At 35.2% G+C, this 24137-nt stretch overlaps 1 protein-coding gene across 3 annotated transcripts in view; it reads left to right on the top strand.

The window, feature by feature from the left end:
* The first annotated feature begins 5277 nt into the window (after positions 1 to 5277).
* dimm (basic helix-loop-helix family member dimmed) overlaps positions 5278 to 24137 on the top strand; it is a 923739-nt gene continuing 904879 nt past the window's right edge. For all 3 annotated transcript variants that reach the window (XM_069845433.1, XM_069845434.1, XM_069845436.1), the window contains exon 1: positions 5278 to 5443. The gene's annotated coding sequence lies outside the window, so the exon portion shown is untranslated. The remainder of the gene's footprint in view (positions 5444 to 24137) is intronic.

The following is a 24137-nucleotide window of genomic DNA, read 5'->3' on the forward strand; positions in this document are numbered from 1 at the left end:
TATTTTAGAAAAACATCCTCAAGATTAGTGTAAAATTTTGAATTTCTTCCTTATTGAAACCTTTAATGCGGTTAATACTTACTGCCTCTGATTTTCTCAAAGACAAAGAAAGGTTTCGCTTCAGGAAACCTTCAAGTCAATAACGTCCTGCCATTTTTGTTTCTTTGGAGAATGTATGTTCATGTTCTACTTTATTTCCTTAGCAAACTCAAAGGCTGCACGCTTTACATCGTTTGGCGTAAGACCATAGAAGGAATTTTCCAAAACTTTTAACTGGTTGCACATCTCTGCTTCTTGGTCAGGAGTAAAAATTAACTTTTTTTTCCCTAATTTAGGATCATTGTAATTCTGTTTACTTATCCTCTCCTAAAGTGTGCTGAAGGAGATTCCAGTAGACTTCGCCACTGACCTGATGGACTTTCCAGCCTGCATAACTCTTATTGCTCTCTGAAGATCTTCTGCTGTCAAGCTGCCTGTATTTGTTAACCATCTCAAGGAAATGCAAAAATAAATGAATAGACGACTAGATACACAGATACATAATTAATTAATTAACTAATGGATAAATAATTAATAAAAATAAAAAAGTAATATTAAACGCATGAACTATTAAGAGTGAAACTATATCACTTGACATAATGCATTAGCTGGATTTCGAAATGTTATATTCACACGAAAGTAATGCCGGTACAGTGAAGGTAATGGCGGTCAGTTGACCGGTACTGCCTTCATTGCAGACAGTTTGTAAAAATGCAACCATAAATTAATGAATGTAGGTACCAATATCAAACTGCTACTCATTGACTAGAAACATGTATGGGTACATTCCTAGTGTGAAAGTATTAAATAAAACAAGATTAATTACTTACAGCAGCAGCCTGAAGTTCCTTTTGATTTACAAGAATATCAATGAAAATATACAAGCACTCCTCGTAACAGCTAGGCTTCAACTACTACAAAAAGAGTCTTGCACATAGTTAATGTCATCCTTCCAAAAGTGCAGCACCAGTCGGAAGACAAAATCGAATTATTGTTTTGGAGATAAAGAGGTGACCGGCATTCCCAACTGACCGGGCTTACCTGCAGCTCCCCCACGTATTAACCCTAGCATTACCAAGGTGGCAAAAATTTCCCACACTTTTTATTATCTACAATTGAAGACTTTGGGGGTCAAATAAATAATGATAACCCACATATACAAATTGGATACATTTTAATTTTTACTGCAAACACCAGAGGACTGCCACATTTTTCAAGCAGCATAATCCAATAATTTGTTAACATATTTACATAATTATTTATCCAAATGAAAGATAACGTGGCTTATAGGCTGTTAATAACCAGAAAACTATCAATCTCAATATCGAGGGTTATCACTACTTACCCCCGAGGTCTCCAATTTTTTGCAATAACTGAAACCTGACAGTTTTCACTCTCCCTCTATTTGTCTCTCACATGGTAAAGTGTAAGTGTACGTATTTGTTCTGTTTAAGATTTGAAATATAACACTTAATGATTGAAGTATTTGTCGGTGAGCAGATTTTACCCAATCTTGGTCATGTGATCTAAATTTTTAAACATTGATTTGGTAAATTTGTGCCTTCTTTATTGGTGTTTATTCATATCTAATTATATTCAGGGATTCAGAACATAAACACGAGTTATTTTGTGGATAATAGTAGGCCTAATGTCTTGTGTGGAAGTGAGATTATATTGCTATTGGAAACTGATTTGAAGAAGGAAAGTGGCAGTGAGAAAGATAATGCAGAAGTGGTTGGTGAAAGTGAATCAAATTCTAGTTCAAGTTCTAGCTGCCAACAAGAAAGCTGTTCACAATGCTAATAAAAACAATGTCAGATTTGGAAATTGTAGACTTAACTTATGTAAAAAAAAAAAAAAACATTCAGATAGTAAAATTCATAGCACTCCATGAAGATTAATATTATGTATTAAAATTTCCCTACAAAATCTAAGTAAAGATTTTTATTTTTTGGTCCCACAGAATACATCTGTTATGGTAACAATTAATATTAGAGGAGAAAAATTCGCTCCGGCGCCAGGGATCGAACCAGGTCCTTGGTTCTACGTACCAAGCGCTCTCACCATTGAGCTACCCCGAAGTCCAATCCACAGCACCAGGTCGAACCCCTCTCCTCCAGTGTCCCCCCCCCCTTTGTGGCCTGACTCCAAGTTGGGCATATATGCTGGCATTTTATATTAAGTCACCTGCCATTACACAAGGAGCGCACTCAGTTGAGTGACATGGTGGCCGGGAATCTACAGTAATATGCACAGTAATCTGTACAGAAATATGCACTGTTGCTCGTATAATCTACGTAAAGATTTTTATTTTCTGGTCCTACAGAATACATCTGTTATGGTAACAATTAATATTAGAGGAGAAAAATACGCTCCGGCACCAGGGATCGAACCGGGTCCTTGGTTCTACGTACCAAGCGCTCTCACCATTGAGCTACCCCGAAGTCCAATCCACAGCACCGGATCGAACCCCTCTCCTCCAGTGTCTCCCCCCCTTTGTGGCCTGACTCCAAGTTGGGCATATATGCTGGCATTTTATATTAAGTCACCTGCCATTATACAGGAGCGCACTCAGTTGAGTGAGTTGGTGGCCGGGAATCTACAGTAATATGCACAGTAATCTGTACAGAAATATCCACTGTTGCTCGTATAATCTACGTAAAGATTTTTATGTTTTGGTCCTACAGAATACATTCCTACAAAATACATCTGTTATGGTAACAATTAATATTAGAAGAGAAAAATTCACTCCGGCGACAGGGATCGAATTTACCTCCTCTAATATTAATTCTCTACAAAAGACTAGAAATAAATTCTGAAACACAGCATCGAAATACCACTTAAATAATGTACAGTACCGGTTACGTATTATTGAAGCAGAAACCTAAGATATACCGGTATATTTTACCATAATCATTTCTCCACCTCTGTATTGTGATCCACAAACACTTTCGACTGTCAGTATAATTCCACATTGGACAATGATTTCGTTGAGGTGGATTTAGTCCTAGCTTCGAATTATACAAATACCGGTAACTATAACCTTCGAAAATTTGAAATAAATGCGAAATTTTAACATTGGTTTAAACAGAATATTTATTTGAATTATCTAATATATTTCTACTGTATATATTGCATTTGCATTATTTTGTGATGTTAGTATTTACTTACTTACAACTGACTTTTAAGGAACCCGGAGGTTCATTGCCGCCCTCACATAAGCCCACCATCGGTCCCTATCCTGTGCAAGACTAATCCAGTCTCTACCATCATATCCCGTCTCCCTCAAATCCATTTTAATATTATCCTCCCATCTATGTCTCGGCCTCCCAACTAACACTCTATATGATGAAAGATGCACAGAAATATCATATGTACTTCGGTACATCATAATAATATAACACTCTATATGCATTTCTGGATTCGCCCATACATGCTACATGCTCTGCTCATCTCAAACGTCTGGATTAAATATTCCTAATTATGTCAGGTGAAGAATACAATGCGTGCAGTCTGTGATGTTAGTAAACGAAAGAAATGTTTCAGACATTTGTTTTAAACCTGGAATAGATTGATGAACAACCAGTATATGACATGACATGCCGAAAGCTACTTCTTTTGTCCCAAGGATTCTGAAAACATTTAGGGTGCTATGCATAGACATTTCGGTAGCCCGCGCTACGAGCGTGTTAAACTAGCCCCGGCTATCAAGTGATTACTTGTACAGGATTCATATATCATATCATATCATATCATATCATATCATATCATATCATATCATATCATATCATATCATATCTCATATCTCATATCGTTATCGTATCATATCATATCATATCATATCATATCATATCATATCATATCATATCATATCATATCATATCATATCATATCATATCATATCATATCACATCATATCACATCATATCATATCATATCATATCATATCATATCATATCATATCATATCATATATCATATCATATCATATCATATCATATCATATCATATCATATCGCTAACACTGGTTTACTACTTACTGGCTTTTGGGGAACCAGGTTCATTGCCGCCCTCACATAAATCCGCCATTGCTCCCTATCCTGAGCAAGATTAATTCAGTCTCTATCATCATATCCCACCTCCCTCAAATCCATTTTAATATTATCTTCCCATCTACGTCTCGGCCTCCCCAAAGGTCTTTTTCCCTCCGGCCTCCCAACTAACACTCTATATGCATTTCTGGATTCGCCCATACGTGCTACATGCCCTGCCATCTCAAACGTCTGGATTTAATGTTCCTAATTATGTCAGGTGAAGAATACAATGCGTTCAGATCTGTGTTGTGTAACTTGCTCCATTCTCCTGTAACTTCATCCCGCTTAGCCCCAAATATTTTCCTAAGCACCTTATTCTCAAACACCCTTACCTATGTTCCTCTCTCAAAGTGAGAGTCCAAGTTCCACAACCATAAAGAACAACCGATAATATAACTGTTTTATGAATTCTAACTTTCAGATTTTTGGACAGCAGACTGGACGATAAAAGCTTCTCAACCGAATAATAACAGACATTCCCCATATTTAATCTGTGTTTAATTTCCTCCCGAGTATCATTGAAATTTGTTACTGTTGCTCCAAGATATTTGAACTTGTCCACCTCTTCAAAAAGATAAATTTCCGATTTTTATATTTCCATTTCGTACAATATTCTCGTCACGAGACATAATCAAATATTCTGTCTTTTCGGGATTTACTTCCAAACCTATCTCTTTACTTGTTTCCAGTAAAATTCCCGTGTTTTCCCTAATCGTTTGTGGATTTTCTCCTAACATATTCACGTCATCCGCATAGACAAGCAGCTGATGTAACCCGTTCAATTCCAAACTCTCTCTGTTATAACTGGTTTATGAATACGAAAAACGTTAGTTCGCTGCTCATCCACCGGAAGCCCGCGCTAAGAATGTCTATGAATAGTTTCTAAAACTCTAGGGGCCGTAGGCGATTTCAGCGTGCTTAGTATTATGGGAAAGCAGAAGTAAATTAGAAACGTAATTGAGTCGGGAGTGGGCGCAGTTACACTGCGAATCAGCCTCTTAGATCCAGCGAAATGAAAATTCGGCACGAGATCCCGTCCTCCGCGCGGCACCTCCTGTAATCAGCAGTGTCCAAAGACAGTGCGGGGGTGTGTGGTGTGGTTGCAGATAACCGCGGGGCGCGCGACAGGAGCGAGGTGCGAGCGATCGGCCTGCAGTCCGCGACGGGCCGGTGAGAGAGTCGGATGCTCCATAGTGTCGAGCGGGTCGCCGCGCGCCTCGGAACCCCGTGTGACAGTGCCGGTACTATGTGAACCAGTGCAGTGCGATTCCAGGGACGACACACACACTTCCAGTGCGTGGACTAAGTTAGGTAAATAAACACCTTCTTATTTTATAGCACGTACAGAGAAACCCAGATTATCTCACGTTGAAAGTAACGTCACCGTCAGAAACACAACATTATGTGGCGAGCGTTAAAACAAATGCATTATTAATTTTAACAACTCAACAACGACACAACATCAAACTTTTACGATGATATATTCGAGAATATTTAAAACTTGTCAGTCTTTTATCGATATACATCTCTTGCATTTCGAAACTGTTTGCGGGTTCCATGGAAACCGAAACGATTTAGAGATTAAATCCCAAATACGTGGTTAAACCAAATGTATTGAATACATATATCAAAACTTTATTCTGAATTAATTTATACATATTTACCATAATGGTGTAAATAAATTTAACAAACATACAATGTGATTTGGCGAGCAGTAAATCAAATTAATAAATTATTTCTTTTATATACCTCAACAATGAGTAAAATATCAAGACTTTACGGTGATAATACTGATGAATATTTAAAAGTTGTCTTACACTTGGAAACTATTCACGGGTTCCATGGAAACCGGAAAAAAAAAATTACATAATAAATCGCCAGTACGTGGTTGACACAAAAAAAAAAGAAAAATATATATAAACACTTCATTCTGAATTCAATTCCACACATTTAACTGCAATGGTGTAAATAATATTAAAAAATACATTACGTGTCGAGAGATAAAAGAATGCATTATTAATTTTACGTAACTCAACAATGACATAACAAATCAAGTTTTACGATTATATATACTGATGAATATTTAAAAAATTGCCAGTTTTTTATCGATATCACTGGTTCTAAAAGGGCCAATGTCAAAAATGTTAGTTTTGAGATAAATGGGTTTGAAGTTTGCTTGTTTTGTACAGTGAACCTATGACATTGGCTTGTGAATGCTCTGTACCTTCCATATTAACTGCAGCAGACATTGGCCCTTTCAGTATGTGGCAGAACAGACCGAGATAAGCTCGAAAGTGTATATAACTCAAAAGTGCAAAACATTGACATTGGCCCTTTTAAAACCAAGCCACAGCTCTTGCATTTCGAAACTGTTTGCGGATTCCATGGAAACCGAAACGATTTAGATATTAAATCCCAAATACGTGGTTGAAACCAAATATATTGAATACATACATGAACACTTCATTCTGAATTAATTTATACATATTTACCATAATGGTGTAAATAAAATTAACCGACATACAACGTGATTTGGCGAGCAGTAAACCAAATTAATAAATTATTTATTTCATATAACTCAACAATGATGAAAAATAACAAGATTTTACTGTGATAGTATTATAGTGATGAATGTTTAAAAGTTGTCTTGCACTTCGAAACTATTCACGGGGGAAACCGAAAAGATTTACATAATAAATCGCGAGTACGTGGTTGACACCAACAAAATAATATAAACACTTCATTCTGAATTCAATTCCACATATTTAACTGCAATGGTGTAAATAATATAAAAAATACATTATGTGTCGAGGGATAAAAGAATGCATGACTAATTTTACGTAATTCAACTATGATACAAAACATCAAGATTTTACTCTAACACAATGATGAATACTTAAAATTCGTCAGCCTTGTACCGATATATAAATTTTCTTGCGTTTTGAAACTGTTCACAGATGCCATAGAAACCGAAACGATTCAAAGATTAAATTCTCAATATAAGATTGAAACAAAAAAATATTCATTACATTGTATGAATAATTTTTTCTGGATTCAATTCAATACATTTAACCACAATAGTACAAATGATATTAACGAAAACACAACGTGATATGGCGAGCGTAAACAAATGCATTATTTATTTTACAAAACTCAACAATGATAAAAATATCACATTTTTACGGTGTTATAACGAAGGATATTTAAAACACGTCAGCTTTGTACCAATACATGTGTAACTTGTCTTACGTTTCGAAACTGTACATGAGTTCCATGGAAACCGAGACGATTTAGATATCTGAATGCTTGTCTGGGAATCCACAATCATTATATCTGAACATCTAATTCACTTTTAGATTTATATCAAAGCACAGTCAATAATATTAACAAAAATATAATACAATAACCAAAATACAATGATCATGAAGTGGTGAAGTAGTAATTTTAATGTAAATAAACAATACAAAATTAAGGTTTTGACCGTGATTTGTTTAGAGAAAATAAAAAAAATTGACAGCATGTTGTCATTTAATTTATCTAGAATTTCGGACGTAATTGCAGATCCTATCAAAACCAAAACGTAAAGAGATTATTACCCAATACACGCTTCACAATTGAACATTTTTATACTAACCCGACACCCAATACTCAATTTCTACGTATTAAACATATTAGAATAAATACTATTAACCACGATAATGTAGTCGGCTGCAAACTGGTGTGTTATCTATTTCACGTAACAGAACAATGATAAAAATGTTTAACATTTTACGATGACATATTGATAAATACTCGACTTTTTCGTCTTTCTATTTGTATACAAATTCTCTGAATATCCCAAAACTGTTTATCGGTTGTATCGAAACCCACTTATGTTAAGGATTAAGTTCCAATACGTAGCTTAAAGTTAAATTATGTTGTTATTGTAGCTCAATTTTGAATTAATTTCGACAATCTGTAACCACAATGGTATAAATTATATTAACTAAAAATAATAAAAAACTTCAGATTATTTGCGGTGATGTGTTTAAGAATATCTGAAAGTTATTCTTATTTCTCTATTTCTCTAACACTTCGGGATTATGCACAGATTCCGTCGAAAACGAAAAGTTTTAGGAATTAAATCCCAATGCATGGCCGAAAGCTGGAAAATTCTTGTAACTTAACACTTGGTTGGGGTTTTTTTCCAGGGTTTTCCCCTCAACCAATTGCAGCAGAATTGCTGGGTAACTCCGGTGTTGGATCTCGGACTCATTTCGCCATAAATAATTCACATATATAACATCATCCATATCATAGCCCGGGTTCAGATCACAGTGCGGCGTGCTGTACTGGTACAGGGAGCGGCCGTTCGGCTAACCAATCATTCACAAGAATAGGCGTTGTAAGCACAATAAGCCTCAGGCTGCAGTGGAAGCCGTTGGGTCCGTCCTCCGTTCAAGAGCAAAAAAAATATAATAATAATAATAATCATCATAATAATAATAATAATAATAATAATAATAATAATAATAATAATTTTGAATTAGTTTCTTCATATTGTTATCAAAGTGGTATAATAGCCAAAGTGTAACACGATTTAGTAGAGAGTAAGATATGCATGATCAATTTTACGTAACTAAACAATGCTATAAAATATCATATTTTTACAGCAATGCACAGAAGAAATTTTAGAACTTTACCTTAGAAGTTGTCAGCCTCTGGATTGTTTAGGCCTACAGAGTCCATAAAAAAAATCGAGATTAAATTCCAATGCATTTTGGAAACACTCAGATTTAATTCCGATTTAATTTCTACATATTTTGAAGTGATTGTAATTATAAATAATATTAGCAAAAGTGAAATGTTATAAATGGCTGATGGTAAAACACGAACATGAGACATTTTACGTATAATTCAACAATGATACAACATTATTGACTGTTACGATAATATATTTAAGAAAATTTAAATGTTGGTAGCATTGGATTAACATACAATTTCTCTTACGCATCGGAAATGCTTAAACTACTGAGTCTTGAGGCATTTGTTTTATTCTTAAAGCTCAATATCATCCTACACTTTAAAGAAAAAAGTCACTTACATGAGGAAAAAATGCTGAATAAATTCTGTAGGTTACAGTTAGGACACAAATGCAGGTATATTGCACTATACTTCGCGTCTCAGCACATACATCTTGTATCATAATAATGTACGAATACTCTTAGGAGGTTAATAAATTTAATTATATCGAAATCCCAAATGGTTTTTTATAGATTAAACTCCAATGTATGGCAGAAAATCCAAGGTACAGTACTTTTTATGACAACACTTAGGTATAAATTAATTTTATCCATGACTGATATCTAAATTGAAGGGTTCAGAGCCATAGTGGGCCAAACGTCATTTATTAAAAATGGGGAAAGCAAAGGTTAAAGTTAAGTGAACACCATAGTTTGACATATCATTTAGTTTTAATGTATATACTTTATATTACTTGCTGCATTTTATTTTATTGGGTTTTGGGTTGTTTTACGACGCTGTATCAACATCTAGGTTATTTAGCGTCTGAATGAAATGAAGGTGATAATGCCGGTGAAATGAGTCCGAAAGTTACCCAGCATTTGCTCGTATTGGGTTGAGGGAAAACTCCGGAAAAAACCTCAACCAGGTAACTTGCCCCGACCGGGATTCGAACCCGGGCCACCTGGTTTCGCGGCCAGACGCGTTGACCGTTACTCCACAGGTGTGGACTACTTGCTATAGGGGAGAGTCGGGTAGTATCGGACATCGGGAAATATTGGACAGTGCGTTTCTTTCATCTACCACCATATGGTAGTACCTGAATGACATGGTTACGTTTCTCTATGCGACATCACAGAAACGTAACCATGTCAATGAGGTACTATCATCGTGTGGTAGATAAAAGAAACTCACTGTCCGATGTTACACGATGTCCGATACTACCCGACTCTCCCCTATGTTTCCATTGAATTATGGTAATGACTTCATTTTAACCCTTGTTTTCTACGGTTTTAGTAAATGGCGCTTGGCCCAATATGGTTCTCAAATCTTCAATTAGTTTTTATTTCACCGTCCTTAACAATCTAAAAAATTGCTTTATTCACAGCAATGAATGAAAAATTTTAGATCACTCTCCCCATGACAATTAACACACTAGCAATAATAAAATCCGTACATTCATTCATTCATTCATTCATTCATTCATAATGACTTCGGAAACAACACTGTACAAAGAAAAAACTTTCTTACTTACTTACAAATGGCTTTTAAGGAACCCGGAGGTTTATTGCCGCCATCAGTCCCTATACTGAGCAAGATTAATATAGTCCCTAGCGTCTTATCCCACCTCCCTCAAATCTATTTTAATATTATCATAATTTAAAATTAAATTTAGAAACCAGTAGTCAATAAAATATTATACAGCACACGACACTAAACAGATTTTATGCGCTCGTGGAAAATAATACCCTTGACTTCGCCTTGGGCGCTAAACTTTTCACTCGCGGATAAAATCTAATTTTACTCTCTTTTACTATAAATTACTTTCTTCAGACCGTCAATAAAGTACTGTAAATTACATTCACTCGCGGTACTCTTGAGTTACCTAAAATTGACAATGATATGACTAAAGGTAGGAAGTTCGTACCGAAACATAGAGTCAGGCTGAGTGCAGCCACGTATATAGCAAATCACTCCAACTCTATTGTTCTAGCTGTTTTCTGCGTGTACTATACTCTGTTCACATAAACATCTCACAGTATATCCTCAAGTGTGGATGGATGACTTTCGTAACTCCAATGCAGCAATATGCATTGTAGAGAAGCAGTTTTAATGCGTGCTAGCATTTGCAAAGGAGTTGTGCACTTTAGTGAGCGGTTTTTAATGTGACAGAATTTAAATCTTCCAGTCACACGAAGTTCAATGCAATACTTCAAGATTTACTAGTAATCATAGAGGTTTATCAAGAAATGGAGAAACATATTACCTGGAAATTATATAATGCGCTATACATACTGTAAAGAACGAATATTTTTTTCAGGGACACTGTGCTGTGAAATAAGTATAAGGAATATTTTTCTCTGCATAGGAGATACAGCAATCAGAAGAAACATTATTGCTCAAAATTAGATTCAAAATATACATAATTTTATGCTTTCTCGACCTATGTATGATGTTATGTTTCAAAATCTCCTGAAGTAACGTCTCTAATGCAGTCCAGAAATATAGAAATTACTGGCGCTGTGAAGTGTGGAAGAATAAAATTATTGTCCAAATAGGCCTAGATAGGCCTACACCAATCCGCAGAAGTCCCAGTAGTAACCAAAAGCAAAACTGAAAAGTGTTCTTGAAATGAATTAATGTGATGTGCCATATACGAAATGCACTTTTATATTCACAAAGCTGCTGTTCACTTCGCGATGTAGCAAGGAATACTACATCATATTTCAGATTTGCTCCAGTTACGTCTTGTGACGCAGAACGAACATTTTCAGAGTAGAAATATTATGTAATTTATGTATATATGTATGTATGTATGTATGTATGTATGAAAAATCATTATGTTTATTTAACGACGCTCGCAAATTCACAGATTATATCAGCGTCGCCGGTGTGTCGGAATTTTGTCTCATAGGAGTTCTTTTACATACCAGTAAATCTACTGATATGAGCCTGTCGCATTTGAACACACTTAAATGCCGTCGACCTCGCCCGGGATCGAACCTGCAACCTCGAGCACAGAAGGTCAGCGCTATACTGACTACGCTATCCGAATTTATGTATGCAATGCCTACCCACTTCACTTTACGTGATTAGGGTTCCGCATATTACGGATAGATGGCAGGACTGTGACCCATTTTCTAGTTGCACATCACATCGGAGGGCCACGCTGTGCATGATGTGTATCTGTGAAGAGTTATGTCTTGTAGTACGGTCAATGTATGTGTAAGGTTCATGTAAGTGTAGTGTATGGAATGAGCGATGATGATGATGATGATGATGATGATGATGATGATGATGATGATGATGATAGAGAAGGGGAAACCCGGTACCAGCACATAGAATAGTCCTGTCGAATATCCCCAAGGGGGCCGCCAGACTTAACGTGTCCGTTCGACTGACGAATCACACTATCAACAGTGACATATTATGCCTTCTCTTCATATGTACTGCGGAGAGACTTTTTATTTAACCCAAGCATATTGGTGCACAATCTAGTGATTAGAAATTGTGCACCGCCATCTCTTCTAGTACTGAGGTAGAAATTTTACTTGAAAACTTCTGACCACGCCGAGAATCGATCTCCGGTCGGCTAGTCTGGAGGCACACATGCTACCACAAATATTATTATTTTTGATAAACTGAACATTGTTATTAATTGTAACAAGACTAGATGCATATTATTACGTATTTTGTTTGTTAATCTTATAATATGTATGGATAAATTATTTTATATTGAAAATTACGAAAAATGTAATTGCAATTATATAGTCCAAGCTCACACAACTTAAGAGTTCCGGCACGAACTTCTTACTCTGGATATGATTTTCAGGTTTCGTCGGTGGTTTGGTTGTAAGTAAGAATTGTAAAAAGTTACATTCTTGTTTTGATACTTAATTTCTGTAACATTTTCGAAGTCGCTTACACTGCTACCATGGATAACTAAACATTATAGGGATTAAATCGGAATGCATGGCTGAAACTCAAAAGAGTCATCATAAAATAATATATAAAAACACCGACACTGACCAAATACATGTTAAACTCCTCGAATGTAAACAAAACAAACTGTATCCGTCCTTCAAAAACCAGAAATGGGCACACCAGATCAAAAATAAGTAATGATATACTAACACATTAAAAGTGCACAAATTCTCTGTGAGTAAATAATCTCAAGGTCACTGGCAGAGTGAACGGAGTACAGGAGAATAATAATTGCATATACAGAAAAAAGAAGCTGTTGCTACAGCAACACATGGACAGGAATGCAGCCGCTCTTCAAAGTTATTAGTCGATTGTTTCTTATTGTGCTTGGCTCCCTCTTATTTCCTCTATGCAAATATCAGACTAAATATTCAAACAAAATTAAATACACTTATAAAACTACATTTCACAGAAATCGTTATAATGAAAGATTCATGAATCTCTTGAGAGAGTTTCGTTATTATTCATCAAAGCACCAGGAACAAGAACCACGTAGAAATTGTCAATGATTGCACAAAAAGAAGTGAAGACATGTAACAGAAACATACGAGTACGTCGCCGTTGTTAGGAAGATTGTAAGTCTTGATATTCATTATTTTTCTCTTACTACTCTTTTATGTTTCTTTCCCATTAAAATGTATCATTTCTATGCACTTGTGTGCATTTTCCGAAATAATTTTTATTGTGCAGACTACAATAACTTCAGGAACCATCTCAGTTACACGAGTGATATTAAAGACATTCAACAGAAATTATATATACAGGATGATTCACGAGGATTTATCGTCCTTTAGGGAGCTTATTTCCGAAGACATTCTGAGCAAAAAAAAAAAAAAAACATATAAACCTGAGTCCTATTCTCAATCTTTACAGAGTTACGTTTCGTTATTGGAACGCGTTGCTGTGAACGCGTGATCTTGGTCAGCGTGCAGTAAGCAGACAGCGCGAGCGCTGCGGAAATCAAAGTTAGCCGTATGCAGTTATGTAGAGCGACGAGTGCCGTTCACAAGCGTGCGGCCAAGTGTATTCAAGCGGACTGCGACATTTTTTAAAATATGTTGTAAACTCTCCAAGACTGTAAATTAGGATGAAAAATTGAACTGCAAATAATTAAGTCGGTGGAAGTGGTGTAATTTGTAATAATTGTTGTGATTGCATTAGAATAATGTAATTTTCTAGTTAAAAATAGAAAAAAATGTCTGTACGAAGCACATTTTTAGCTTCACAATACTTGCCAATTAAAGAAATGATACTTCTAAATGGTTCATTCTCTATTTGTATTATTCTTTTACCTTTAAACTAAAGAAAAAAGTATTTTACAAACAAATTTAAATTAGTGTAACTCTGAAAATACTGAGAACAGGAACTATGTTTATATGACAGCTTTTGCTCAAAATATCTTCAGAAATAAGCTCCGTCAAGAACGGTAAATCCTCGTGAATCACCCTGTATATTATCAGGCAGTACATCTCACTTGACGATACGTGTCAGAGTAAGAACATTATTGTTTATATGAATCTGAAGTCTGACTAGTGTAATATGTAGCTAGTCGGCAATTATGCAATGGAGGGGAACGGACCTGGCCACCTTACCCATTATCTGCTGGCCTAGTTGCCTCATACGTGGTGCTTGTTGGTATTACTTGTGAGGTTTAGACCTGTCCTCGGACAGTTGACTAAACAACAAGAACAACAAGTTAAATAATTAAAGGAGTAATAAATTAAATCAACCAGGCACTTTCCATCAGAATTTCCAGAAAATTTGTAATACACTTCGACAATTTTATTTTAGATTATCACTCTTAAATGCGTACTTCAAATACTTTACATTTTGAATGTATAACTACTTCCTCCACACCAAGCGTGTCCAAAGCAATAAATAGCGCCGAATTACTGCTGAAAGCAGCCCGCAACACTTCTAGGTTTGAGAGTGGAGATGGAGAGGTAACTGATACAAATAACATATATTTACATAAAATTATTCCTTGAATTTTTTTCTCCACAGTTACTTTTCTTAATACAACACAATCATCATAAAATTGTTTGAAAATGACTATAATGCATATTAGTCTCTTCAATGAGTCAACGTATAATACTTATCATATAGCATTTGATATAGTAATGACTGTTAATGTTTTAACTAATTACTAATTACGTCGTTCCTATATAAATTCAATCAAAAATTCACTGTAAAGAACTTGGTTTATTGTTTTTAATAATAGATAGTAATTATATTTAACCATTCTTGTTTACTAATCTTTTTCATCGACTCGAACAAAAACAACTTTGCAATCTCGCGTTATGTCTCATACAGCCACTCATAATTGTGTAAAAAGTTTCTTGTCCTGTATTTAAATTTCACAATGTTCATCACACTTGTAGATTGACGCATACATAGATTCCATGGAACAACAGGGAAAGGACTATAATAATAATAATAATAATAATAATAATAATAATAATAATAATAATAAGTCACCGTAATGATATATTAATAACAACAATCTATATTCCGCACCAGTTAACTACAAATATTATAAAGAAGTTAGTATAATAATAGTAATAGTAGTAGTAGTAGTAGTAGTAGTAGTAGTAATAATAATAATAATAATAATAATAATAATAATAATAATAAAGGTGGAAAAATTCAAGTAGGCTACATTGGAACAACACTAACAAATATAGCCTAAATGACATTCGAGAGGAAATTAAACGCAAATAATAAATATGAGAAATGCGTGTTATTATTCGGTTGAGAAGCTTTTATTATCTTATCTGCTTTCGAGAAGCTGAAGGTTAGAATATATAAAACAGTTATATTACCGGTTCTTCTGTATTCTTATGAAATATGGACTCTCACTTCCAGAGAGGAACAGAGGTTAAGGGTGTTCGAAAATAAGGAACTTGGAAAAATATTTGGGGTTACAGGAGAATGGAGAAAGTTACACAACGCAGAACTGCACGCATTGTATTCTTCACCTAACTTAACTACGAACATTAAATCCGGACGTTTCAGATGGGCAGGGCATGTAGCACGTATGGGCGTGTATAGGAATGCATATAGAGTGTTAGTTGGGAGAACTGAGAGAAAAAGAGCTTTGGAGAGACCAAGGTGTAGATGGGAAGACAATACTAAAATACATTTGAGGGAGGTAGGATATCGATTAATCTTGCTCAGAATAGGTGTCGATGGTGGGTTTATGAGGGCGGTAATGAACCTCCGGGTGTCTTAAAAACCATTTGTAAGTAAATAAGGAATAATAATAATTTAAGTCGAGATTACCCTTTAAATCAGAATATTGAGTCCCACACGTAGTAGGCTATAATGGCGTTTTATATTGGTTTCCAAAAGAGACGCACAAACTTACGGATAATGAAGGATTAAATATTTCTTTCATACTCAGAAACTAGAATTTCTCCTCTCCTTCGATACAGATACTGCGAAGGTACAAGCGCCACTGACGCCATCATTCCTCTGTCATGAATGTTGTAGTGGAAGGGGTTGAGGGAGGAAACATTACGTTTTACAGTGCTCGACGCTCGCAACTAACGTTTGCATCATAATTCACTAAATTGACACTCCTGCTCTATACGATCATACAATGAACTCTTTCAAATATGTATTATTTATGTTGAAATTGCTTACTATAAAGTTCGTACATGCTTTAAAAAAAAAAAAACACACACACACACACACGAATCTATTGCGTGATATCACCCATGACGACCGGAACAACGCTCATTTGTGACGCCTTAGACCACACAGTTTCGGAAAGGGACAAAATTACTTTACACATTAAAAAAATGGATGAAATGACAATGATGATAATAATAATAATAATAGTAATAATAATGATAATAATAATAATAATATTATTATTATTATTACTATTATATTTACTTGTGGCTTTTAAGGAACCCGGAGGCTCATTGCCGCCCTCACATAAGCCCGCCATCCATCCCTATCCTGAGCAAGATTAATCCAGTCCCTAGCATCATATCCCACCTCCCTCAAATCCATTTTAATATTATCCTTCCATCTACGTCTCGGCCTCCCCAAAGGTCTTATTCCCTCCGGCCTCCTAACTAACACTCTGTATGCATTTCTAGATTCGCCCATACGGCTACATGTCCTGCTCATCTCAAATGTCTGGATTTAATATTCCTAATTATGTCAGGTGAAGAATACAATGCGTGCAGTTCTGCGTTGTGTAACTTCCTCCATTCTCCTGTAACTTCTTGCCTCTTAGCCCCAAATATTTTTGAAAGAATCTTATTCTCAAACACCCTTAATTTCTGTTCCTCTCTCAAAGTGAGAGTCCAAGTTTCACAACCATTCAGAAAACCGGTAATATAACTGTTTTATAATTTATAACTTTCTGATTTTTTGACAGCAAACTAGATGACAAATATTAATAATAATATTAATACTACTACTACTACTACTACTACTACTACTACCAATAATAATAATAATAATAATAATAATAATAATAATAATAATAATAATAATAATAATAAATAGTTGTTCCTGTTTATGCTACTGCTAACACTTTGACAGTGATACATTGCAACATTTCCAGTAACATATCAGCAAGAGACCCAACAAAAATCACTTAAATGTAACTGTGGAAAAACACACAACTAAAGTTCTAGTGAAAAAATTAAGTAAGTAATATTGCTGACGTACTTCATAACAAGGAAGTTCTATAGCCTTGACTGATAACCTACTCGCATATCACTTAGCGCAAGGAGACTCTCGACGTTACCGAAAAAACGTGGAATATAGATGACATGAAATAATAATAATAATAATAATAATAATAATAATAATAATAATAATAATAATAATAATAATAATAATAATAATAATAATAAATTTCTAAATTTTGGTTTACGGATCCTGGCTAAAGACCCTTTTCACAGATTTTCTATTATGACTTATAATAATAAGTTTATTTTCTATGTATAGAGCAAATATTTGAATAATCACAAAATCCATGATTATATTTCAGACAGCGAAGGTGCTCTTAATAAATTTTCAGATAAGCGGGATTCCATTGTGTCTGTATAAACAAGAAATTATAATTCAATCACTTTCTATTTCGGAGAGTAATGCAATATTCTAACTTATCACTACAATTATTTTATTATAAAAACTGCCCCCCCCCATTGAGGGTAGCCCTTACGTACTAAAAAAAAATTAATATACATATGTAAACAAAGATATTAATTAAAAAAAAAACAAAGAAAATGGCATGAAACATTACAACTGCTATTAACGTGGCACCAATTGATTAATTACAATTTGACTGGATTTTTTAACACAGTTATCACAATGTCTTCCCTCAGGGATGTTGGCAGAGCAAACTGCTGTCGAAATTCTTCGAAAAAAGCTGGTATAGTCCCTAGAGCACCTATGAGTAAGCCGAATACCTTAACGTGAATTAAGGCATATTTCAGCTTGAAATAGTTGACAGTAGACTCATAGCTCGACTTCTTCTCACGGTGGACCTCGGCTGACTGATGACATCCTACTTCAAAACGTATCGTGGGGTCCACAATGATGTCCTGTTTAGTGTCAGCATTGTATGCTAAAATATCTACTCGTCTTGTTGACCCATTTTCAGCTAGACAGGAGATTTCTTCTTCTACTATCCAGCCCTTATTTCTTAATGCGGCAGCAATTTTGGATCTTATAAGATGATGTCTAGAGTTCCTCAAGAGCAATACCTTTTCACAGAATCCCAAGACGTGGGCTAAAGTTTCAATCTCCGGACAGACATGCCAGCACCGGGTACCGTCAAGAGATCTGCAGGGAACGGAACGAAGTGCTGCTAAATTTTCTGTCATTTTTAGGCTAGATATCCATTCACAGTCGAAAGTCCTTTCACTGAAAGTAACTACATTATGAAATAGGCGAAATAATGCACAATATGTAGGTTAAATAAATTGTGATTTTTCTAAGAACTGGTAACCAGCAGACACCTGAAGTCAATCTTCTGTATTTAGTATTTGTGAATTTATGACTTTCACCAGCATAATTTTATACTGAACATAACTAATTCATTTCAGCTTTAATAACTACAGCAAAGTATGTCAATATAAAACAAACCCATATAGGCTTACTCATATATTTATTCCTAAAATTATTAGCGTCATTTTTAAGTAGTATATATGTTGTTTCGCTGTTATAAGTGTTATTATTCTTTCATTTAGTGTTCTGTCCAAGGGTAGGTCTTTCACTGCAAACTCAGTTTTCTCCAATCTTTCCTATTTTCTGCCTTCCTCTTTGTCTCATCATATGATCCATATATCTTAATGTCGTCTATCAAGTGATATCTTATTCTGTCTCGAACTCTTCTCCCGGTCACCATTCCTTAGTGTTATTATAACTTATTTAATTCCCATAAACATTTTTATAAATTCTAAGGGAAATACATTAGAATAGTCCTTAAATCTGTACTTTCATAGCTTATCGCCATTTTGCTACAGAGGACTGTAAAACGTAACAATGAAATCTCGACTAGATGCTCACAGTATTGTTTGTTTCTATGTATGTTATTTTTTCTGCCGCTTACTTTGGAGAGCGCTACAGTCGGAAAATTTCAAGAGGTCCTATAAGTATGTATATCAAATGCCTACCCACAGTACGGGTAGCAGCAACCGCTGCCGAAGCGTACTCATAAGGTCATATGTTATGCTAGTTTTTTTTGCAAGATTTTAATGATTGTCCTTAGTTGGGCAATGCAATTTACAGAACTCTGTGGCTATTATTCCGTATTGTGAGCATATGAGAGTCGTAAATTATTAATACAAATAATATAAAATGGAGGTGATGAAGTCTGAGATTAGAGACCTTCTAAACCACTGCTGGAAACAAGATTATAAAGCTGCTGGCGCGGATGGAAGAATATGTGAAGTCGAGAGTGAAGATGTTGTTAGTGATCATATAGTACAACGATGGTTCCAAATTTGAAGTAATGTAGGAAGCATGAAAGATTTACAAGTCCTGGAAAACCTAGTTAAGTAATATAGTGAATGCCTACAGTTTTTGGAAGAAAATTCATAAAACATACTGGTAGGTTGTCAAAAGAAAAAAAAAATGTTATGTTTTATTTAACGACGCTCGCAACTGCAGAGGTTATATCAGCGTCGCCGGATGTGCCGGAATTTTGTCCCCCAGGAGTTCTTTCACATGCCAGTAAATCTACTGACATGATCCTGTCGCATTTAAGCACACTTAAATGCCATCGACCTAGCCCGGGATCGAACCCGCAACCTTGGGCATAGAAGGCCAGCGCTTTACCAACTCACCAACCAGGTCGACTTGTCAAAAGAACTTGGTGCTTCAAAAGATACAATACTTCGCCACTGTAAGACGCTTAGAAAATCATACAGAAGTTGTAGATCTGTACCTGATGAACTGACACCTGAACACACTGAACGCAGAGTGGTTATCTGTCATCAGCTTATCCTAATGCCATAGATGATAGATTTATCAGGAGAATTGTGATATGTGATGAAAAATGGATATATTACCGCAACACTGACACCTCATAAGCCTTGGGATAGAGGTGGCAGATAAACTGAATCTTTCACACACCCTCAAAGAAATGTCACATGGTGTCAAGTACGGTGACTTGGGAGGCTAAGGGGATAGGCTAGATCAGCGACAGTATCACGTCCAACTCACTGATGTGATAGATGATCAATTTGTGTCTACGAAACACCTTGTGTATTATTATTACTGCATTTATTTTTACAGGCTGCAGTACGCAAAACGTTTCATATCGTGGAGTTGTATTATTCTCGTTGTCAAAGGGTAGCGAGAGAGTCATGCTTGGAAGCTGTGCTGGAGAGGGGTTAGAATCCCGATTGGGCTGATTATCTGGTCGTCCTGCTTGCGCTACTCTTTGACAATGAGGATAATACAACTCCACGATATAAAAAAGTTTTGCGTACTGCAGCTTTGGAAAACAAATGCAATACACTGGTTATTTCGTAGACATTTACGAATTTATCATCTACCACATCGGTGGATTGGACTTGATAACGCCGCTGATCTGGCTTATCCCCTTGGCCTCCCAAGTCACCGTACTTGACACCATGTGACTTCTTTCTTTAAGGGTGTGTGAAAGATTCAGTCTATCTACCATCTTTACTGCAAGACTTTGAATAAGTATAACATCGGATCATTGCTGCGATTGCATCCATAAACAGGGATATGTTAGAGAAAGTGTGCCAAGAATTTTACTATGGTTTTGATGTATGCTGCGTAACAAAGGGTTGAGCATTTATAACGCGCCAATAAAAACTTCGATAGTTTCTTATCAATTGTAATATGCACCATTTTATTTTATCAATAACAGGGCACCGTACTTGATAAATAGTCCTGTACGGAAGTGTTACTAAAATATTGAAAGATTGGTTATAAGATGGGGCATGAATACTTCACGGTTTAAGAAATAATTTTAAAGGAACATATTTATGCAATAGAGAGATACGCAATTTTATGGAGTTGAAATTAATTCTGAATTGTCGTTTGAAAATAATGTCTATGAGATGTCCACCCGGGTTTTACAAACAACGTTCCATTTTAGCAGGAATAGCAATTCCATACAGTCTGATGTTTATGCCCTAACCTGCAGAACCTCAAGGATATTACATATCAATTATTCTTTCTTTTAGTAAAGCTAATGCACCTTAGATGCTTCAGATGCTTCTAGTTATATTTATTTCGGATGTTCCTATACTTCAAATAAAATTCTAAATTTAATTAAAATATTTATGCACGTCAGTGTACAATCCTAATTAAATTTTAACGACACAAACTAGGATGTCTGTTCAGGGTCACATTTTCAGTATTGATTATCGAAGTTGAAATTGGGGTTACATTTTAGTGCCAACGTAAATAAGCTACAAAATTATGAGAATATGATGGAGCTCTATGATGCCATAATGGGTCTTCATGAAGTTGTTACAGTTATATTAAAATAAAAATAACCCGAATGGCTCACACAAAGCAATTAACAGGTTTTAAACAAGTTTTATACACATACTGGTTTAAGAAGTATATGTAACTCTAAAAACTCATTTTATGTTTTTAGATTCGTTATTGAAAGCTATTTTATTTCAGTATTATTTCAATAAATATCGACTTAAGTGTAAAATATACGTATATCGACAGTGCTGAATGATAAAAAAGTTAGTGACAAAATTTCGCCCGTATAATTTTAATTGCACAATTTATACCCTAATAATTTTTTTTCATATAAATGTCGTAAGTGTATACTTACTTACTTACAAATGGCTTTTAAGGAACCCGAAGGTTCATTGCCGCCCTCACATAAGCCCGCCATCGGTCCCTATCCTGTGCAAGATTAATCCAGTCTCTATCATCACACCCCACCTCCCTCAAATCCATTTTAATATTATCCTCCCATCTACGTCTCGGCCTCCCTAAAGGTCTTTTTCCCTCCGGTCTCCCAACTAACACTCTATATGCATTTCTGGATTCGCCCATACGTGCTACATGCCCTGCCCATCTCAAACGTATGGATTTTAAGTTACTAATTATGTCAGGTGAAGAATACAATGCGTGCAGCTCTGCATTGTGTAACTTTCTCCATTCTCCTGTAACTTCATCCCGCTTAGCCCCAAATATTTTCCTAAGCACCTTATTCTCAAACACCCTTAACCTATATTCCTCCCTCAGTATGAGAGTCCAAGTTTCACAACCATACAGAAGAACCGGTAATATAACTGTTTTATAAATTCTAACTTTCAGATTTTTGGACAGCAGACTGGATGATAAGAGCTTCTCAACCGAATAGTAACACTCATTTCCCATATTTATTCTGCGTTTAATTTCCTCCCGAGTGTCATTTATATTTGTTACTGTTGCTCCAAGATATTTGAATTTTTCCACCTCTTCGAAGGATAAATCTCCAACTTTTATATTTCCAATTCGTAGAATATTCTGTTCACGAGACATAATCATATACTTTGTCTTTTCGGGATTTACTTCCAAACCGATCGCTTTACTTGCTTCAAGTAAAATTTCCGTGTTTTCCCTAATCGTTTGTGGATTTTCTCCTAACATATTCACGTCATCCGCATAGACAAGAAGCTGATGTAACCCGTTCAATTCCAAACCCTGCCTGTTATCCTGAACTCTCCTAATGGCATATTCTAGAGCGAAGTTAAAAAGTAAAGGTGATAGTGCATCTCCCTGCTTTAGCCCCCAGTGAGTTGGAAAAGCATCAGATAGAAACTGAAGTGTATATTCGTTTATATAAATTATATACTCTACGATATTACACAATGAACCACACACAGAGTAAGCAATATACATGTTAAACTAGCGCCACACTCAGCAACTCAACTGCGTACCTAAAGAGTCTCGCGGCAGCCAACTTGAATATGCCGAGAACGCAGTTTGACTAGTTTCGGCTATATCCGATCAACCTAATAGGTGGACACCCGATGTTTCATCTTATACTTTGGACACGTTTTACAATAATCCAGTTAATGTATCATGTTGCAAGTGATATTTATGCTTTTAATTTATTTTCTATAACTATTACCCAAAATAAATAAAATAAATAATTTAATAAATGAAATCAGATAAAAGGAATAATTTTCGTTTTGTGGATTACAAATTAAAAAAACTCATGATTATATACTTAAAATTAAGACATCTGACTTGTTTGAAAATAGTATGATTTAAGTAAACATAGACTTATATAATTAATTTCTCACAAACTGAATAGCCAGTATAATGGAATCATGTTCACTCACGCTTAAGGAATCTGCTTATCAGAAGGAATGATTATCTTGTAACAATGAGTTTTTCTTTACTAAGTGTAGTAAATACCTCCTTCTTTTTTTCTAGCGTTATTGTGACTTTGACAGAATTACATACATATATAAATAATTTTTGTATCTACCAATGAACTTCTCCGAAACCAAGGGGGTTAGAAATATACCATACTGCTCATTCTACAGGTATTTATCTCTTAATCTCATGCAAGAATCGAAATAAAAAAATCGCCATAGAGTTCATCGCCATTTTCTATTCCTGATTTTAAATAAATATTTATTTTATTAAAAATTATACACCATGTTTGGGTATATACTACTATAATAGGTAACGAATATTTGAATAAAATCCGTCCAATACTTTTGGCAAACCTCAAAAAGTTTTTCGTTTATCTCCTCGAAAAAGCTCGATATATATTTTTGTGTCATTACAATACTTTCTCTATTGAGAAAGAAACTGAATTTGTAAGGGTGAT

The sequence above is a fragment of the Periplaneta americana genome, chromosome 14, assembly GCF_040183065.1.
Source record: "Periplaneta americana isolate PAMFEO1 chromosome 14, P.americana_PAMFEO1_priV1, whole genome shotgun sequence".
Classification (NCBI taxonomy): domain Eukaryota; kingdom Metazoa; phylum Arthropoda; class Insecta; order Blattodea; family Blattidae; genus Periplaneta; species Periplaneta americana.